The following is a 19,213-nucleotide window of genomic DNA, read 5'->3' on the forward strand; positions in this document are numbered from 1 at the left end:
TGTCTCCATATATTATATACACTGTTTATGCTGAAATGTCCTATCTATAATATAAAAGCCTTGCGGTGTGTGTTAGTCTGTGTGTGGGAAAAAAAACCAAGCTGCAGCGCCACCTGCTGGGCGGAGTTATACACTGACCTACTAAATTCTTAGCATTGTCTAATATATAAAAGTAAAAGCCTAGCGGCGTGTGTTAGTGTGTGTGTGTGAAAAAAACTATTTTCTCAGAAAGGGCTCATCCAATTGACCTGAAATTTGGTATACTGACATTAAAAAGGCCACTTGCATCGGGAACTAACGCTCTTCCCCTGAGGAGGCCTGGGCTAGGTCCAAATGCATGACAAGAACCTTTTTAAGACCTTAAGTAGTTTGATTTAGCTAGAATGCATGAGTATCATGCACGGGTTAACTTGTGCAGTATAAGATTCTACCACCACATGTCCTGGGGCAACTGAGTATCATTTATCATAATGCAATCTATTGGAAAGGGGGCTGCTAGAGGTTAAAACCATGGTTACTTGGTTTCAGAAATGTTGTCCATTGTACAAAATGTTTATATGTGCTGTGACTAGATAAGAACATTAAACCATTGCAGCAGTTTTGTATGCACATATATTGCATGCTAAACAAAAAATAAAACTCGTTATCACACACATTAATTCAACTTTGTAGAGGGCAATTGCTATGCACTACCAATCTTTCAGGCTTTAGCAAAAAATTTAAATTGAAACACTGAGTACCATAGTTAGCATGTGCCCATCTCAAATAAGATTGCACAACATGTTAAATGTCCTTGTTACCTTACAATAGTTTATTGTAGATTCTTACTTTGATTCTTGCCAACTGTCCTTATTTTCTGTAATTAAAAAACTTTTCATTGTTTTATTTAACAAAAAATATTAACATTACACACTTATATATTTATTTAGATAGATAACAGAACACTATACACTATCAGATGCACATTTTTATTGTAGATGCTGGTGTATAGATGCATTGAGCGCAAAAGTGGTACACATGCAGGTACATTACATTGCGGATGTATAAGACTGTACTACCTCCATTCAGTTTAATATCATTTAGCCATCATGTACAGGAAGTGTGTCAAATGTGTCATACACATAATGTAACATAAAAATACATAATATACTGTAAAATTGTACTGCACTGTTTTGTAGATGTCGACATATGACTGCGACAAGAGCAAAGATGCATCATATGCAAAACATAAGGCTTCTCTGACTACTCTCATTTTAATGTAATTTAATAATCAAGTACAGTAAGTAGGTGAAATACATCATATGCATAAGGTCACATAGAAAGGCATATTGTCATGTAGTGGTGGGGCTTCGTAAGGAGTAGCTTGTCTCATATGGTTTTTATTTTATTACCCTTTGAATTATGCCATGGATAAAAATTTCTCATTGAATAAAAGACATTTTATTACTTTTATTAAACTGTTTTGAAAGTCGGTGTGTGTAATTTGTTTCTATTTGTTGAGGAAATACATGTTCCAAAAGACAGAGGCTTCTACTTATAGCTCTGCAGGTGCCAACATGCCCAAACAGTTAATGAACACAAGGGTTTGATAGAACTTCCTGTTCCATATTCTTAAGAAATGTTTAAGAATATTTTACATATTATTCCAAACCCACTGTCCTAGGTGAGTCTGGAAGTGCCCCAGTCTATTAAGCATGGGGCTAATTCCCACATAGATTTCAGCTCTGTTCTGGCCAGTCTGGAGCTGGCAAACATTTAGATCAGCCCAGTCTGATATAGTATGCTGATGAGTGCAAACAGGTGACACTGTTATTATCAATGATGCTGGTTATTGATTTAGGGGATGGGAGCATTTATTTATTCCTTTTAAATGGGGAAATAGATATTGTGAATGAATGACTTTTGCAATTAATTATTTTTGCAATAGTAGTGTCTGCAAAAAGTTAATACCAATTTAGACAGTTACGCTATAGTGATGCAATTTTAAAGTGTATGTAAAGTAATGTTGCAATTCCTTATCATCATGTCACGCCAGCAATCAGGTTAACATGTTCTACATCTGTAAATAGGGGTTAGGTAGGAAATTCTGATGGTCAAAATGCAAACACTTTTCCTGCTGAGATGAAAATATAGACAGGCTAATTGCCGATATGTAAATGTTCCCAACATGGATAAAATACTGACATTGTTATTGCCAACAGTAACAATGTAGCACTACAATTGTATGCAAACATTTGTAGTGCCACATGTGTGTAGTATAAATAGTGCTGTCAACATTGCATAATATTTTTGCTATAATAATATTACCCCCTTAATATAATAAACAATTTAATTTGCTCCCATAAATTAATTATAAATTTATTTTACCCCATAATATGTAAATCAGTGTGTGTTATGTTTTGATTTGCAAAATAGCTCAAACAACATGCTATTTGAGGTATCTAGCTTGTCAGAAGAAAATGCAATAAATGATAAATGCGGTGGTCTGGAGTACTAATCCGCTGTTGTTTGAATACCACTATGAAATGCGATTTTTATTAAATCTAGCCCTGAGTCTTGAAACTGATTGGCTATTGAAGTTACTGGATACAGGCTTCTATATGACATCACATATCAGAAAGCCAATGGAGCACTTTATATAGCTTTCCTTACAGTATTATTTCTGTTAAATCAATGTACACTGGGCTGGAGCTGGCAGTAGAAGAATGTAAAGATTTTATTTTCATCTTGCACAACATCTTTTCAATTGATCTAACATTTTCATTTCCAATAGATCACTTTCAGATATATTTTTATTTCAATTCCCAATATGCTTTTACCATAGATCTAAAGGGAGTCTGTAATGCTGAATTACATTTTTGCATTATCAGTATTGAATAGATACCTCTATAAGGATACTTGGCTGCTATAACCTCGTTTTCATCATCATCACCACCATTTATTTATATAGCGCCACTAATTCCGCAGCTCTGTACAGAGAACTCACTGACATCAGGGACAGATAAGGCCATGGTCAGGAATTGAACTCATGACCTCACTGCTGAAGTGCTAACCAATTAACCACCGTGCTGAGGACAACTCTCAATTAAAAAGCTTTCAGTTTACTAATTTACAATTTTAGGGCATGTTTATAAAGTTCTGAAATAATCAGTGTACATTTTACAATTTATATCATAGGTTAAAATACTTACCTTTAACAGGTTATTTAAACCAATGTGCAAAACTATTTTGTGAAAGTAAAGTTCAGCAGGAGGGAATAAGTTCCCTTTTCTCTGGTCTAAAGACTTTTTTTAAAATAAATTAATGTTTTATAAAAGAATAACTCAATTGAAGTACTAGTTTATGCTGGTCTCATTTTCGGCATATTTTTTATGAAAGAGAAGTTTTTATAAATAGACATAATATATATATTTTTAAGTGACCTCACAATCTTTCCAAAAAAACTGGAGGTTTAACAAAATATCAGACAAAAATGTATTACTTTATTATTAATAACAAGATCATTGAAAATATAATTTTTAGGCTAAATTTGTTTTCAAAATCCCAGAACTTATATATTTATTTCCTGTATTCAGGTATTTCATTATTCGCTTGTAAAGTCTTTAGTAGTTTTAGTTCCTTTAATGTTGTAGACATTTTTTTTATTGTAATATTTAAACTCATTTAATTCTATGTACTTTAAACATATATCAACATTAAGAGGCATTGATGCCGAATGCAGTGGCTGGTATAGGATAAATTTCTTTACATCAATGTAATGTTGCTAATTAGCAATAATGTTTCTAATATGAGCCTTTAAATATTGTATAATATGCTTTTCCTTAGAAAGACATATCAAAGTAAATGTTATTGCAATCCATTTCAATGTATGTTATTCATAATGTTCTTCTTCTACAGCTATAAACTGTTCACCCCACACCATCCTTTTGCTCTCTCTCTCAATACTCAATACCATTATAAATTAAGGCTCATAATAATTATCCAGTGAACACATTCTGTGTCTGGAATAACTGATAATAAATTGTAAGAAACAGTAATCAATGCCTAAAGGTCACGTTTTTCTTTCCTTTCTTTTTTTTTTTGCCCGGTTGATCTATCCCACTTTAAATGCATGTCAATGGTAACAATTAGTTAAGTAAAAATTTGTATTCAAGAAGGGTTTATGCAATATTTACTAAACTAAACATTGCTGGTCTGTCAGTTACTTGACATACAAATCATATTACTTTTAAAATAACTGAAGCATTTAGTTATTAATGGCTAAATTTAGATAACCAGAACATACTGTGTGACGTTAAGCCAATACAATTTACAGAAAGCAAACCTGCATTTCCTCATGAAAACATTGTGAAAATTGCATTTCTTTGAACTCTAGTGATTTCTGTTAGCAGAGTAGTGAAGATGTCAAATAACATGGGTCATATAGCATCTATATTCTTTAATTATAAGATAACATTGTGTGTACATGGGACTCTTATCTAAATGCCACTAACTACTCCCAAGGCTTACTAGAAATCTTTTTTTAAATTCCACTCTGGAAGAGTAGGTCAAACTTTCTGACGAGATGGAAAAAAATATATGCTTAAAAATCTGTTTGCTTGATTATGTAATTATTGTGCAATTATCTTATCCACTTTGGGATTTAGATGAATTGATCTAAAAAAGCACATTAAAGCACATTAAATGATATATAAGCTGAAGCAATTGAATTACTAAGACAAGTCTAAAAATAGTAGTTATATAATACTGAATTACAGTTGAGAACATGGAAAAATAAGAATATTTTTAAGTTGTTTAAAAAACAATTATTTGTGCTAATCTGTTTAACATCAATGACATCAGCAAGGTGATGCAACAATAATACTTATCATAGACAGAGCATTCATTGTGTCCAGTTCTACTTTAGGACAGGTAGGTGATAGATACAGCATTGTTATTATCTACAAAATTATTTAACATTCATATCACATCTGCTATATAAATGCCTAGTGGCGTGTGTGAAAAAAAAACCACCAAGCTGCAGCGCCACCTGCTGGGCAGAGTTATACACTGACCTATATATTTCTTGAAGGAGAAGTGACAGTTGTGAGTGGTTGGTGGTTGCCGGGGGTGACAGTGGGGAGTTTTTAACACCTTAAGTAGCTTGATGAAGGATGTGGCGATGAAGATGAAGGATGAGGTGATAGAGAAAAATGATGAGGTGGTGACATGTGGACAAAACCACGTTAAAAAAGGGCGCTTGCATCGGAAAGTAACGCTCTTCCCCTGAGGAGGCCTGGGCTATGGCCCAAATGCATGACAAGAACCTTTTTAACACCTTAAGTAGCTTGATTTGACTAGAATGCATGAGTATCATGCACGGGTTAACTTGTATAAAATATGTACAGAAATGTATACAGATTGTAGCTGCAGATTTTCAAAAACGAGTTGATTCAAATAATTATATTATATTTGATAGTAGTCACTACAAACCATGGGTAACGAATATTGGAAAAAGTCAGTTAAATCATATAAGAAACTGCTCCTCCAACACTATTTTTCATAGACAGGCATTAAAGATGGTTAATAGATTTAACGAGAGAGGGTATCCAGATAGGATAGCAAATGAGGCTTATGAATATGCAAAAAATCTGGACTGTAACTCTTTATTAAAACCAAAAGAAAAATCTCAGAATCCTATTAAGGCTATGAATGACATAAAATTTATATCAAAATTTAACACCAAATCATTACAAATTAAAAAAAAAGATCATTAAAATAATTATTGCCTCTTAAAGCAAGATCAAATTCTAAATAATGTTATTCCAGAAAAATCAAATATAATTTTTAAGAAAAATAGAAATTTGAAAAACATTCTGGCTCCAAGCTATTTGAAAAAAACCAAAATAATCCAGTAAATTTGAACCCTCTACTGTTTTTTTAAAGAAGATTGGTAGGTAACTATAGGTGTAATAAAACACAATGCACCACTTGTAAGCATATGATTAATAAATATGATTAATAAATGTATGCAGGTGATTTCCAAAATATCTAAAGAGAGATTTGTTATAACTGTTTTTCATAATTGCAATACAGTATATGCCATATATGTACTGGTTTGCCATTGCGGACTCCATTATGTTGGCAGGACGAGTAGAGCAGTGAAGGTTAGATTTATGGAGCACAGAAGAAACATTTTGAGTAGGTTAGATACACATAGTGTATCTAAACATTTTGGGGAGGTCCACTGTGCAGATCCCACTAATTTTATGATCACGGTAATAGAAGAGAAAAAAATAACTGCTCGTGGTGGAGATAGGATTAAATATCTATGTGAAAGAGAGATATATTGGATATTTAAATTAAGGACATTGCACCCGGAAAGGTTAAATGAGTCCCATCAGTTTACATTTAGATAACTCAATTGAATTAGATCAATTAGCTTATTATAATCATTATCACAGTGTTACCCACATTGTCTGTGTTACACAATTGGCTAAGCAAGGGTTTGTCATGGCTTGCGGTCAGGGTTCAAGTCCTGGTCTAGGTTATATTATTTCCTTTTATGCCTATCTTTTATAGCTGACTGTGGAGATAACTGTTATTGCTATTTTATTTTTAAGATTTCTAGTTCTTATAGTGACCTTATAATACATAGGAAATGGTATGGCCATATTATAAACTTTGCCTCTATTATTATTATTGCCCTGTGTGTTCAGAAGCAGTGCTCACTACAGGCTATGGCTCTTTTTTTCTGTTTGTAATACACATAGATGCTTATTTTATATTTGAATTTAGTTAACATTTGCAGATTCCTGATATAATTGGATGCATTTTTGAATCAGTCATTTAATAATATAATTGTTTGTTGGATTTTAGATTGTATTCATGCTGCTGGGTTCATGAGCTTCTCAGCTGCTCTTAATTAGGAAGGTGGATAATGATTTATAGGAGTACTATAATTTTACTATTTAAACCCCACTTGAAGGATATGTTTCTATCTTTGCTAAAGTCACAGAGGTGTGATGAAATGCGTCGGTTACGGGGTACTATTGATATATGAATATGGGGAAATGCAGACTGAGGTGGTCTTTTATATTTAACCCTTGATTGATGTGGACATTTTCACGGAGTGATATACTCACATAGAGAAGTGATTACACCGTTACAGGAACACAAACTCTACAAAAACTTTCTTGTAAAGCAGAACGTCACTGGCGTAAATCTTGTGCCTCTAATGATTTCATCACATATACTAATATCTACCACTCCTATAGAAATGCTCTGGACACTGCTAAACAAGCATACTTTAAATCTCTCATCTATGCTCAGGCTTCTAACCCCAAACGCCTCTTTAACACATTTAACTCTCTTCTGAATCCTCTTGCCCCAAATCCTCCAACTAACATCAGTGCACATGATCTTGCTTCCTATTTCAAGGACAAAATTGATAAGATCAGGCTTGAAATGGTATCATCTCCCTTGACAATCGGCTCAATTCCTTTGTAGCACCCTCTGAAACTCTCTCTTCATTTGATCCCACAAATGAAGAGGAAGTTTCTACTCTCTTCTCATCTTCCTACTCTACCTCCTGTCCTCTTGATCCCATTCCCTCACAAATTGGTATGTCCCTGTCTCCTGTGCTTATTCCCCCTCTAACTAAAATCTGTAATCTATCTCTTTCTACTGGCATTTTTCCATCACTATTCAAGCATGCAGTGATTACTCCCATTTTAAAAAAACAGAATTCTGACCCTAACTCTCTCGTAAATTACCGCCCCATCTCCCAACTCCCATGCCCCTCCAAGCTTCTCGAGATAATTGCCTACACTCGCCTCACACACTTTCTTACAGCAAACAACCTATTGGATCCTCTTCAGTCAGACTTTCGCTCTCAACACTCCACAGAGACTGCGCTGACAAAGGTTGTCAATGATTTGATCACAGTAAAAAATAACAACCATTACTCTCTTCTAATTCTCCTGGATCTCTCTGCTGCATTTGACACTGTTGACCACTCTCTCCTCAAACAAATGCTACAATCCCTAGGTCTTCAAGGCACTGTCCTATCCTGGTTCTCATCCTACCTATCTAATCGCTCTTTCAGTGGTAATTTCTCTGGATCCACCTCTGCTCCACTTCCTTTATCAGTTGGAGTACCACAAGGCTCAGTCCTAGGTCCTCTGCTATTCTCTATCTACACCACTTCTCTTGGAAAACTAATAAGCTCCTTTGGATTTCAGTATCATCTCTATGCGGATGATACACAAATTTATCTATCCTCTCCTGATCTTTTACCATCTGTGTTGTCTCGTGTTACTGACTATCTTTCTGCCATTTCATCTTGGATGTCAATTTCTACCTAAATCCGAAGGAGAACACAGTGGGTAAGATGAGTAGCTTGATAATATTTGAGGAAGTGAGGAACTCCAAATCCCTCCTTCCTGAGTAGGTTTATGGAGTATCTGCATGCAAATTGTAGGTTTACTAGCAGACCAGATAAACTTGGTATCCACTTGTTGTAAAAGTTTAAAGGAATTGGCGGGGACTTTAAAGGGGACAGTCTGGAAAATATAGAGGAGGCGAGGGAGAACATTCATTTGAGGGAGTTTATCCCGCCCGTTCTGGAAATCGTAAGTTTGTCCCATTTTAAAGATCTGCTTTTATGGCAGCCAGTAAAGGGGGGAAGTTTGCAACGTATAATTGATTGTAGGAACATGTTAGGTAAATCACTATATATTTTAGTTTGTGTGACTGCCACCTGAAGATAGATTTAAGGCATGATAGAAGATGATAAAAGAGAGAAGAATGTAATAAAGGGATAATTTATGTTCAGAGGTGCCTATGCGAACTACAGAGATATTGTGGTTAATGCGTATTTTACAGGCCAAAGGCTCAATCATTAATGCAATTATAGGCGGGGAGAGCAGACATCCCTGATGAGTGCCACTGTGTATCGCAAATGGGGGAGACTGGAAGCCATTATCAAGGATGGAAGCAGTAGGATTATATAGGGAGCTGACGCCTCATAGAAAAGGACCCCCATGCCTATTGCTTCCAGAGTCTGCCGCATGCACTGGTATACACTTACATCACACTATTTAACCCGTACAGCTTGAAAAATTTGTTCACTCATGAAAATTTGCAAATGACTTTGCACCATTGAGCACTGAATAATTATTACTTAAAGCACATATTTTGTCTTTATGCAAGAGATCCCAGACTCAAGAATCATATTAAAGGATTGCAAATTTCCCACACATTTAACTAAGCAGTGTGTTACTATATCCCTATAGCTGTATGAAAATAAGTTGTATTAATACATTTAAAGTGTCTAAGCTTTTGTTAAAGTGGCAATAAACTCAGAAACTAAAATTGCATGTTTTAACAGTTTAAGTTAATGGAGTTAATTGCTTTGAAAACAGTAAATCAATTATACTTATATGAGCTCAACAACCTCATTGTTTAATTTCTAGGAACTAGGGGCCTGATTCATTATGGATCTTAAATGAAGAGGTATCTTATTTCAGTCTCCTGGACAAAACCATGTTACAATGCAAGGGGTGCAAACTAGATTTCTGTTTTGCACATAAGTTAAATACTGACTATTTTTTCATGTAGCACACAAATACTTGAGAGCTTATTTTTACACTGAAATTTAAAGTTGATATTTGTGTGCTACATGAAAAAACAGTCTGTATTTAACTTATGTGCAAAACAGAACACTAGTTTGCATTTCTTGCATTGTAACATGGTTTTGTCCAGGAGACTGAAATAAGATACCTCTTCATTTAAGATCCTTAATGAATCAGGCCCTAGAATAACATAAAAATGTAATCAATTTAATTTAAAGTAAGAAGTACTGTATGATGAGGTTGGTGTGATATAGTGCATATTGTGCAATAGCATAGGACAATAAGGTAGCAGTTTAAGCTGCACTGTTTGCTTGCTCCTACCAAAGTGTCCTTTCACTAACCAGTTTTGCAGTGGATTGGCACTGTATCACTGCAAAAACCTGTTTGCCCCTATACAGAGTTGTAAGGAGGGCGGTGTGACATCCCAGGGCGCAAGGTGAAGGAGGTGCAACACTCGCCCACTATATGCAGCTCTCAGATGGTCCAAGCGCACTTACCGCAGTGCTGTCATTCTTGAGTGACAGGGAGTCAGCACAATGAGAACACTGGCCAGCTCCCTGCATGCTGCTCCCTGCAGTGTAGCTGACGTGCACATGTGACATCAGAACGCTGCAAAGAGGAGCCTGCACAGAAAAAAGCAGCAGGAGGAAGACAGACAGAAGAAGAATAAAACAGAGCAAATAGCAGACAGAGCAAGTAGATTGCCGAGCAAGGAGAAGACAGAACAAGAGGAAGCAGGATGCAGAAACAGGAGAAGCTGAGGAGCCCTAATGTAAGTATATTGCAGTAAGGGGGCTGTAAAAATCGTGGGTGGGAGAGAGGGGGGTGCTGTAAAAAACTGGAGGGAGGAGAGGAGGCTGTAAAAAAAACAAGGGGAGATAGGGGGCTGTTAAGAACAGGGGGGAGGACAGGGTGCTAAAAAGATCAGGGAAAGAGAGAGGGCTGTAAAGAACAGGAAGGGAAAGAGAGCTGTAAAAAAAACAGGAGGGGAGAGAGGGGGCTGTAGAAAAACAGGAGGGGAGAGAGGGGACTGTAAAGAACAGGGGGGGGGGGAGAGGGGGCTGTAAAAACCAGAAGAGGCAAAAGGGAGGCTGTAAAGAATGGGGGGAGAAGGGGCTCTAAAGAACAGGAGAGCGGGGACTGTAAAAAAGAGGAGGAAAGAAGGGAAGGAGGAGGCAGTAAAGAATAGGGGGAAGGGGGAACTGTAAAGAACATAGGAGAGGGAGCTGTAAAGAAAAGAGGGAAAAAGGGGCAGTAAAAAAAACAACAAGTAAGGGTGGGGGCTAAAAAGAACATGGGAGGGGGAAGAGGAGGCTGTAAAAAATGATGGTTGGGGGAGATGGGGCTGTATAAAATGGGGGATGAGAGAGGGCTATGAAGAACGGGAGGTGAAATAGGGGGCCATAATAAGTAATTAGTTATAAATATTAAATAGATACTATTTTCAAAAAGGCAGTGATGTCTTTATCACTAATAATAATCTATATTAAATGAGGTTGAAATTTGTATGACATAAATTTGATTGTGGCGCTGTTGGGGGAAATAGGCCTTTGGTAATGCTATTAATGCCGGGGCTGGTGAGGGTGGAAATTGGCTGGTTTATTAAATGTGAATGGTTTAATTTAATTGGGCTGGTTTGGGTTAAGGAGGCTTATTTATTAAATGTAAACAGCAATGTAGGACTGCTTAGGGGGAAGGAGGCATAATTATTAAATGCATGTGCTATTTAATTTAATGTTAAGGCTATACGGGGGAAAAATAAACAATTTTCATTAATTCTGAATGCTATTAATTAAATTCTGGGGTTGAATGGATACAAGGAGGCCTATTTATTAAACAAAAAAAAGTAATGTTTAATGTCGGGTTGGTTTGGTGGCATAGTGTTTAGTGAATGCTCGACTTTCCAGGTGCATAATAACTATCTCTTTTCCAAACAGGGAACTCAACATTTCAGGATCCGGCAAAGCAGATACTGCATTTAAGACATCGGTAGCAGCACCAGGTACAAAATGTCCCATCTGGCTGTGTGTTCCCACGAGTGTGCGGGAAGGGGGGTGCCAGTGCTCTGTCTTGCCCATGGCACTTAAAATGTTTAGTTACGGCACTGTCCCTATAACTAAAATGCAACATCTGGGTTATAAGTGCTGATCTCATATTTTATCTGTGAGCAGTTTTATCACTCAGCTTCACCCCAAACATCCCCTTTTTACTAAGCTGCAATGACCAGTGGCAGCATCTATGTGATATTATAGCTCATTATTGCTGAATAAAACTCACGGTATGAGATCCCAGCAGTCTTATGTAGTCACTCAACCAGATGTCAAGATATTTTGGAGAGGGGCCTTAGTCTAAAGTATTAAAAATAATTAATGATAAAAAAGAATTCAAACTTTTTTCTCATTTAACCCTGCTGCAGAGGGTTCCCCAAACTCTGTTGACGATGTGGCAAGAATAAACCTGGTGCAAACCGGTGCCAATATAGAATATCAACCATCCCTTATTGAGGTTTTTTCACCTAGAAATTGTGTGGGATTGGTGTAATAGAAGCTACATCTCTATACCCCTTGCAGAGTGTGTGTGTGTGTGTGTGTGTGTGTGTGTGTGTGTGTGTGTGTATGTTTGTGTGTGGGGGGCAAAATAAAGGCTTTTCTCTGACAGGTGAAATTAGAACCATCGAGGTGGCCTCAGACCCATTGTTTTTGCTGGATGAATGGGCTTAACCAATATGAGACTCTCCATCTGTAGTTTAAGTCCAAGTCAGCATGCCTATGGATAGGTACACGTAAGTAAGCAAAATAAATAAATAAAAATAAATAATGAAATAAAGTTATAAAATATACATACATTCACCTTGTTAAAAAATGTTCATTAAAGTACATATTGACCCTCATTCTATTCATCATCATGTATGTATAAGGGTTAAAAAAAAGGATCAAGCAGTGGTCCATCTCAAACAAAGCAAAAAAAAAATCATAAAAGAAAAAGGATATTATTAGCAGTGGTCTAATAATTCAACCATTCAGAGCTTTATGGAAGGTACACAATGGCTTTTTGTGTGCTAATTTTTTCAAAGAGGGAGAGAGGGTGAGGGAGAGAGAGAGAGAGAAAATAGAGAGGGGGAGAGAGAGAGTTACATACATTATATAGACTTGAATGAGAAGCACCATGTTTGAAAGTCCTATTAGATAAAAATAAATGTGAGTACATAACCCATAAACCAAGCTTAGAATGCTCCCAAAAATACACAACACATCATATGCACTACTACCAACATGAAGGTTTAAGGATAAACAATAAAGAATTACACACATACACTCTCTTGTTGTATGACATGAAAAATATGTCATGTGTAATTTTGAATTTTAAATAACTGTGGATGCGAATTTGACGGCTAATAATTCTCAAACATAAATATCCATGCACGATACAATGCTATAGACAGAGCAAAGGCCAAAACATATACTAGCGTACTCTTCTATAAGTGACACATTGGAGTAAACCTACAGAAACATGGGGATATACAAAGTCCACGCAGATACAGGCAGTATTATGGATTTGAACTCATGGCAGCTCAGTTGTCTAACCAGTAAGGCATGTTTCAGATTGAAACAAACATACAACACATCACAGGCACTAGTGGCAACCTAAATTGTTAATGAGCATAATTAAATGAACAACTGCACACACCTTCTTAGTAACAGACATGAAGGATCATGTTTTGTTTAATAAAAATGAAAATATGAAAGTCTATGCCAATGCATCTCAGAATATTTTGCAATCATAAATAAATGCAAACATTTTTTAATCAGTATAAAATTAAACAACAAATATCCGTCACCAGCGTTGTATAGACCCAGCATCAGATCTCATCATCTCATACCACAGTGGGCCATACATCTGCATATATTTGTCTCATTACAACCCACTATAAAAGACTGCTTCATGCACACTTGAGGTTGGTTAGGAGTCTACTGGTGTGGATTTGTATAGTGGACTTTTATTTTTATTAACAGTTATCTTTTCTCTTACTCTTTGAAAGTTTGTAAGATATTTTATGTTCCACAAAAAGAGTGGATCTCTATTTTAATATGTAATGTGCATTTTAATGTGTGTTTTGCTTGTATTATGCATTTTAACCAATTTTTTTTTTTGGTGGGGGGGTATTGTGTAGCTTTTTAATCTAACATATTTTAAGATGAATCATATATGTTTTTGCACTTCCACATGTTACATATTTATCCAACAGATCCTTAGCTCTCCTGAAACTGTGGAGGCAGGACACTTCGGGTTCCATGCTGATTTGCAAGGTAAAATCTTTTTCTAATATGGTTTATATCATACTTTAAAATATCTAACATTCAATAAAATACATTTGTTGTTTGGTGATGAAAGCAAAGGCATGTTTCATTTTTCTAAACATATACAATTGCATGCACCAGACTGTTTTGACTGTAAAAAATGATTACCTTTGAAATCTGCAATTTTGCAATAGGGCTGTAAGGGCTGCGTCTTCCCCTGCTGAGATTATCAGATGTGAGTTTTCTACCCATAACACTTAAAAGAATAATGTTGAAGCTTGAATGTTAGAGTTTAGCTTAAAATAGACCAAACTAAAGGCTTTTAATGATGTACTATAAGGCCTTAGCTGGGACATGTCTGTCTCACCTGAACAATATTCAGCAATTAAGCATAGTCTGTTAATCATATATCTGACTCACTATGTGAATTTTCTTTTCTGCCCAGGTTAAGTGCATAAACTGTGTTGTGTGTTGATTTTAAGGCAATGATTTGTCAATGTTTTCTAATGGTAAAACCTTACATTCTCTTTCATTTTGAGGATAAGTGAGAAACAGACATTTTAGTATATAGCTAAATGTTTGAAATTTATTCCAAAAGACCTTATGACCCAGCTGTCAGCTGGAGCTCAAAGGAGGTGTGGAAATGATAATTTCATGGAGTAAGAAAAGGACATGAAGGAGTTGCCTTTTTCATCATGTAAGTATCTATAGTTAACAATGTTATTCCTTTTAGGTTATTGGGGGACCTGTGTTAGTTAAGGTAAGAAATTGTAGATTTTACAGCTTGAAAGTACAGGTGTGTACAAAGTACAGTCAAGTAATAATTTGCTTCAAAATGGCTTAAGGTTGTTCTCTTTTTATCTTATATTTTAAACAGATAAAGAAGACAGTCATTATTGGTTCCAGCATGAACTGCCTTGCAATGCATCTAACCAATGGGATAAAACCTACATGCATTTGTTTGTTTTGTTTACAAAGGAGTTTGTATTTTCAGTTTTTTTTATATTCATTTTAATTTGATTACTACAATTGTGTTTATAAATAAATAATTTATTTTTGCAATACTCATACTCCTGTAACTCTCTGCTGCTTTGAACACTGTTGAACACCACCCTATTCTCCTACACATCCTTGACACCATTGTCCATCTAGACACAGTTCTCTCCTGGGTCACTTCCTACCTCTCTAACTGCTCCTGTTGTGTACCCACCTTTGGTACATTTTCCCTTCCACTCTCACTCTCTATTGAGATCTCACAAGGCTCCTTTTTTTTCTTCTTCTAAATTTTGTTCTTTAATATTGTACATCTCTTGTTTTGGGGTACTAATTTGGTCATTTGGCCTCCAATACCACCTCTTTGCTGAGGACACCCCTATTTCTTTCTGCATTCGCCCAATGGATGTCACAACGATAGCTAAAGCAAATCATGTTCTCTACAGAGCTCATTCTTGTCCCTCATGCCAGAGTCACCAACTGGCCTCCAATCTCACTCACTGTCAATAACACCACTATACCCTGTGTGTTGCCTAAAATTGAATTCCTCAGTAAGTTTGAGGAGGATTGGAGGACCAGATTCAGGAGGTAAATTAGGGTCCAAAAACTGTATTACTTTGAACCTTATCAAAACCATATCAAACAGTTATGTTTTAAACTAGACACATATTTTAAACCATAAGTAAATTATTGTCTGCTTTTTGTGGTAGTTACCTCAAAATGTTACACTTTATTTCTATATTTACTATTTAGCTTGGACAAAAAATATCACACTTATAAATCTAGTGCCTGTAATCAGTTCCCTGCAGTTACAGGTTCCTATTAAAAAGTGCCAGTAATTGCAAACAGCAGAGTACATTTCCCATCTATCCACCCCTGTTGTGTTAGGATACGATGAATGAATGACAAGCAGACATTTTGCACACAGGTGTAGAAAAGATCTGCGAGAGATGTGAGCTTGCCCACACATGCTCTGAGAATCAATCACAGAGCAGTGTTCAGAGGCAAAATGAGGGCAAGTACTTTTGCTCGGCAAGAGCTGCAGGTCCTTACCCAGGGAATGGACAGTATGCCCTGCAGGGCAGGCAGGTACATCTACAATAAGATAAAATTGCGGGCATACCAGCGGGTGCACCGCTACATTTGGAGGAGATTTCACAGCAGGCGCTCCATCGTCCAACTGCAGAAGCAATGGAGTGGTCTACAGCGGTAGCCTCAGCTTCTGCAGGAGCTATGGCAGGAGATTGAGAAAAGTGAGTTTTCTATTAATGGCGTAAAATAGTGTAATCCACATACATGTTTTTTTTGGAGAATTTTTTTATATTTTTCCAAAAAACATGCTCTACCCCAAATCTTAATATGTCTCCAGATTACAAATGTAATTCCCCCTCCAATGCAACATGCTTTTGGGTCTATTTATTTTTATTTAGTGTTAACATTTCATTTATAATCAGTACTGATGGAGGCCCAATCTCTAGACCGATAAGGCATGTTTGGGATTCAATCTCATGACCCCAGCGCTGTGAAACAGAAGTGCTAATCACTAACCCACTGTGCTGCTGGGGTGTAGTTTTATTTGCAGGAAAGCTGAGTACATAACATACAAGCGGTAGATGAATAAAAAAATAAAAGGTTTGCAGTCAATATTTGCATTAACCTCAAAGAAGCATGTCCCCTCTAATTCAACACCCTCCCCCACAAAAGTCTAAGGACATTCGTAGTAATAGATGGTAGCATGCAGATAATGTGAATGAATGTGCCCTGTGGGCCAGATTCATTTTGGATCCAAAAACATAAAGAATTATAAATGTTCCTTGGCCTTATAAAGTTGCATTTGATGGGGAGATACATCTAAAATATGAGGACAGATTTATCATTGTTGTAGAGCGCGTAGAAGATCACGTTAGAACGACATAGTAAAAATCAAGCTATCAAGTGTTTGTGTGTTACATGAAAACAAACTATTACTTTCCTTATTAGCTAAAAACTATCCTAATGCTAGCCCTTGCCCAAAAAAAACATAGTCTGGTTTGGGCAAAGTTCCTCTTGTGTTTCTTTCAGTAATGACTAAGGCCCACAAGCTACACACAGAAACTATGGCCATGCTTGATATTCGAACTCATGACGCCAGTGTTGGGAGACAAAAATGCTAAACTCTACGATAGCAGTGCAGATCTTAACTGGCATATATTTTTGGGTAATAAGGAAGAGTGGATGTGTTGTGTTATTTTTTTCCTGAAGTACTATTATCTAGCTCTTACATCTATTGCACACACGCTGTATTGTTGAGGTTCTCACTCTAGTATATAGAATGTATTTATTTTTCTAAATGAACATTGCCTTAGTGGTCATCCAATCCACCTTCCAACAATGGAGTCATGAGTTCGATTCCTGACTGATTTTCTAACAGTCAGGACACAAATTTGTAGCATATATTAATTGTAATATATATATGCATGTTTTTTTATGGTAGCAAATTAGATGCATTTGCATCCACATGCGTTTAGTTCAACAAAAACACATTATACGATCTTTCATATCGGTGATTAAAAAGGTGTTTTGCTTTAATTGAGTAACACTTTAAAATCATTTGTCAAATGTAATCTAATTATATAAATGCTAACCTGAATAATAAGACAACAAGAATTTTATCATCATCAGCTATTTATATACCGCCACTAATTCTGCAGCATTGTACAGAGAACTCACTCACATCAGTCCCTGCCCCATTGGGGCATTCAGTCTAAATTCCCTAACACACACACACAGACTAGGATCAATTTGTTAGCAGCCAATTAACCTACCAGTAAGTTTTTGTGAGTGTGGGAGGAAACCCATACAAACATGAGGAGAACATACAAACTCCTAACAGATAAGGCCATGGTCGGGAATTGAACTCATGACCCCAGTACTGTAAGGCAGAAGTGCTTACCCCTTAGCCATCACACAATATACACATGATTGATTGTGTATTAACATTTGTAAACAAACTCTTCATAACTACCACATTTTCCATTATGTAATACCATCTTATCTTTAAATAAGAAGTGGATCTTAAGAAGGGGATCTTAAGATGAGGATCTTAAGATGGACTGACTGCTTAAGACCCATTGCATCTGAATTTCCATTGCTTAAAAGACTTAAGATGGGCGTGTCTTTGAACTTCCATTCCTTGTTGAATTGCAAATTTCTTATCTCCCCGTTTATTCTTAAAATACTCATGGCAACTAACGCACAAGTTAAGATCAGTAATGACTCAGGCCCTATGTGTTGCTTTCTATCATTATCATATGTTTGATGGTCAAATTATTTGAATGGTTTGCCAATTTATTTCTATGGTTTGCCATATCATCATCATCATGATCATCATCAGCTATTTATATAGAGCCACTAATTCTGCAGCACTCACATCAGTCCCTACCACATTGGAGCTTACAGTCTAAATTCCCTAACATATACACACACACACACTAGGGTCAACTAACCTAGCAGTATACTTTTGGAGTGTGGGAGAATACCAGAGCACCTGGAGGAAATCCACGCAAACATGTGCAGAACATTCAAACTCCACACAGATAAGGCAGAAGTGCTAACCACTAAGCCACTGTGTTGCCCCTGGTATTATATGTAAGTTTGGTCATGAATTAGTTGTGTTATGCATTCCTGGAGATTTCAGCACTGTTTCTCCACAATGCACTTCATTCTGCATTAATTAATTGTTTCTGCATAATGTCATTTTTCTTTTATATTATAATGCTGATGTCATTTGATTTTAATTAGGATATTTGTGATGATTGTGATGCTATTTTTATTTAACTAATTGCACATATTTATAACTGAATATTGAAATATTTGTAATGAAGGTGATGTTATTATATTTTAAATACCTGTGCTTTTGTAATGCTGGTTATTGAGATATTTGTGATAATGAGAATAGATGATGAAAAAATATAGGAAATATTATACATAGACTGACACTAGTCACAAAAGCATACATAATGAATGAATGAATATATTATATTGGGAGACTGTTAATTTCAACAAAACTGTGTAATACAAAAATTATATAAATTATATAAATATTAATATGGGAGCAAAAAGAGCTAAACATTACATGATTTGATATGCTTTTAGTATTTCCATTAAATTTAATTTTTTGGGATGAAACCCAAAAACTAGCCTGGTGTAACCAAAACCAACAACAAAACATGAGAATGTTTGAAGGATCAATCTGAAAGATAGTAGGTGAACCAGGAGAGAACAGTGTCATTAAGGCCAAAGGATTAAAGGGTTCAAGCAGTACAGAGT

The sequence above is a fragment of the Mixophyes fleayi genome, chromosome 9 (genome assembly GCF_038048845.1).
Source record: "Mixophyes fleayi isolate aMixFle1 chromosome 9, aMixFle1.hap1, whole genome shotgun sequence".
NCBI classification, from domain to species: Eukaryota; Metazoa; Chordata; class Amphibia; order Anura; family Limnodynastidae; genus Mixophyes; species Mixophyes fleayi.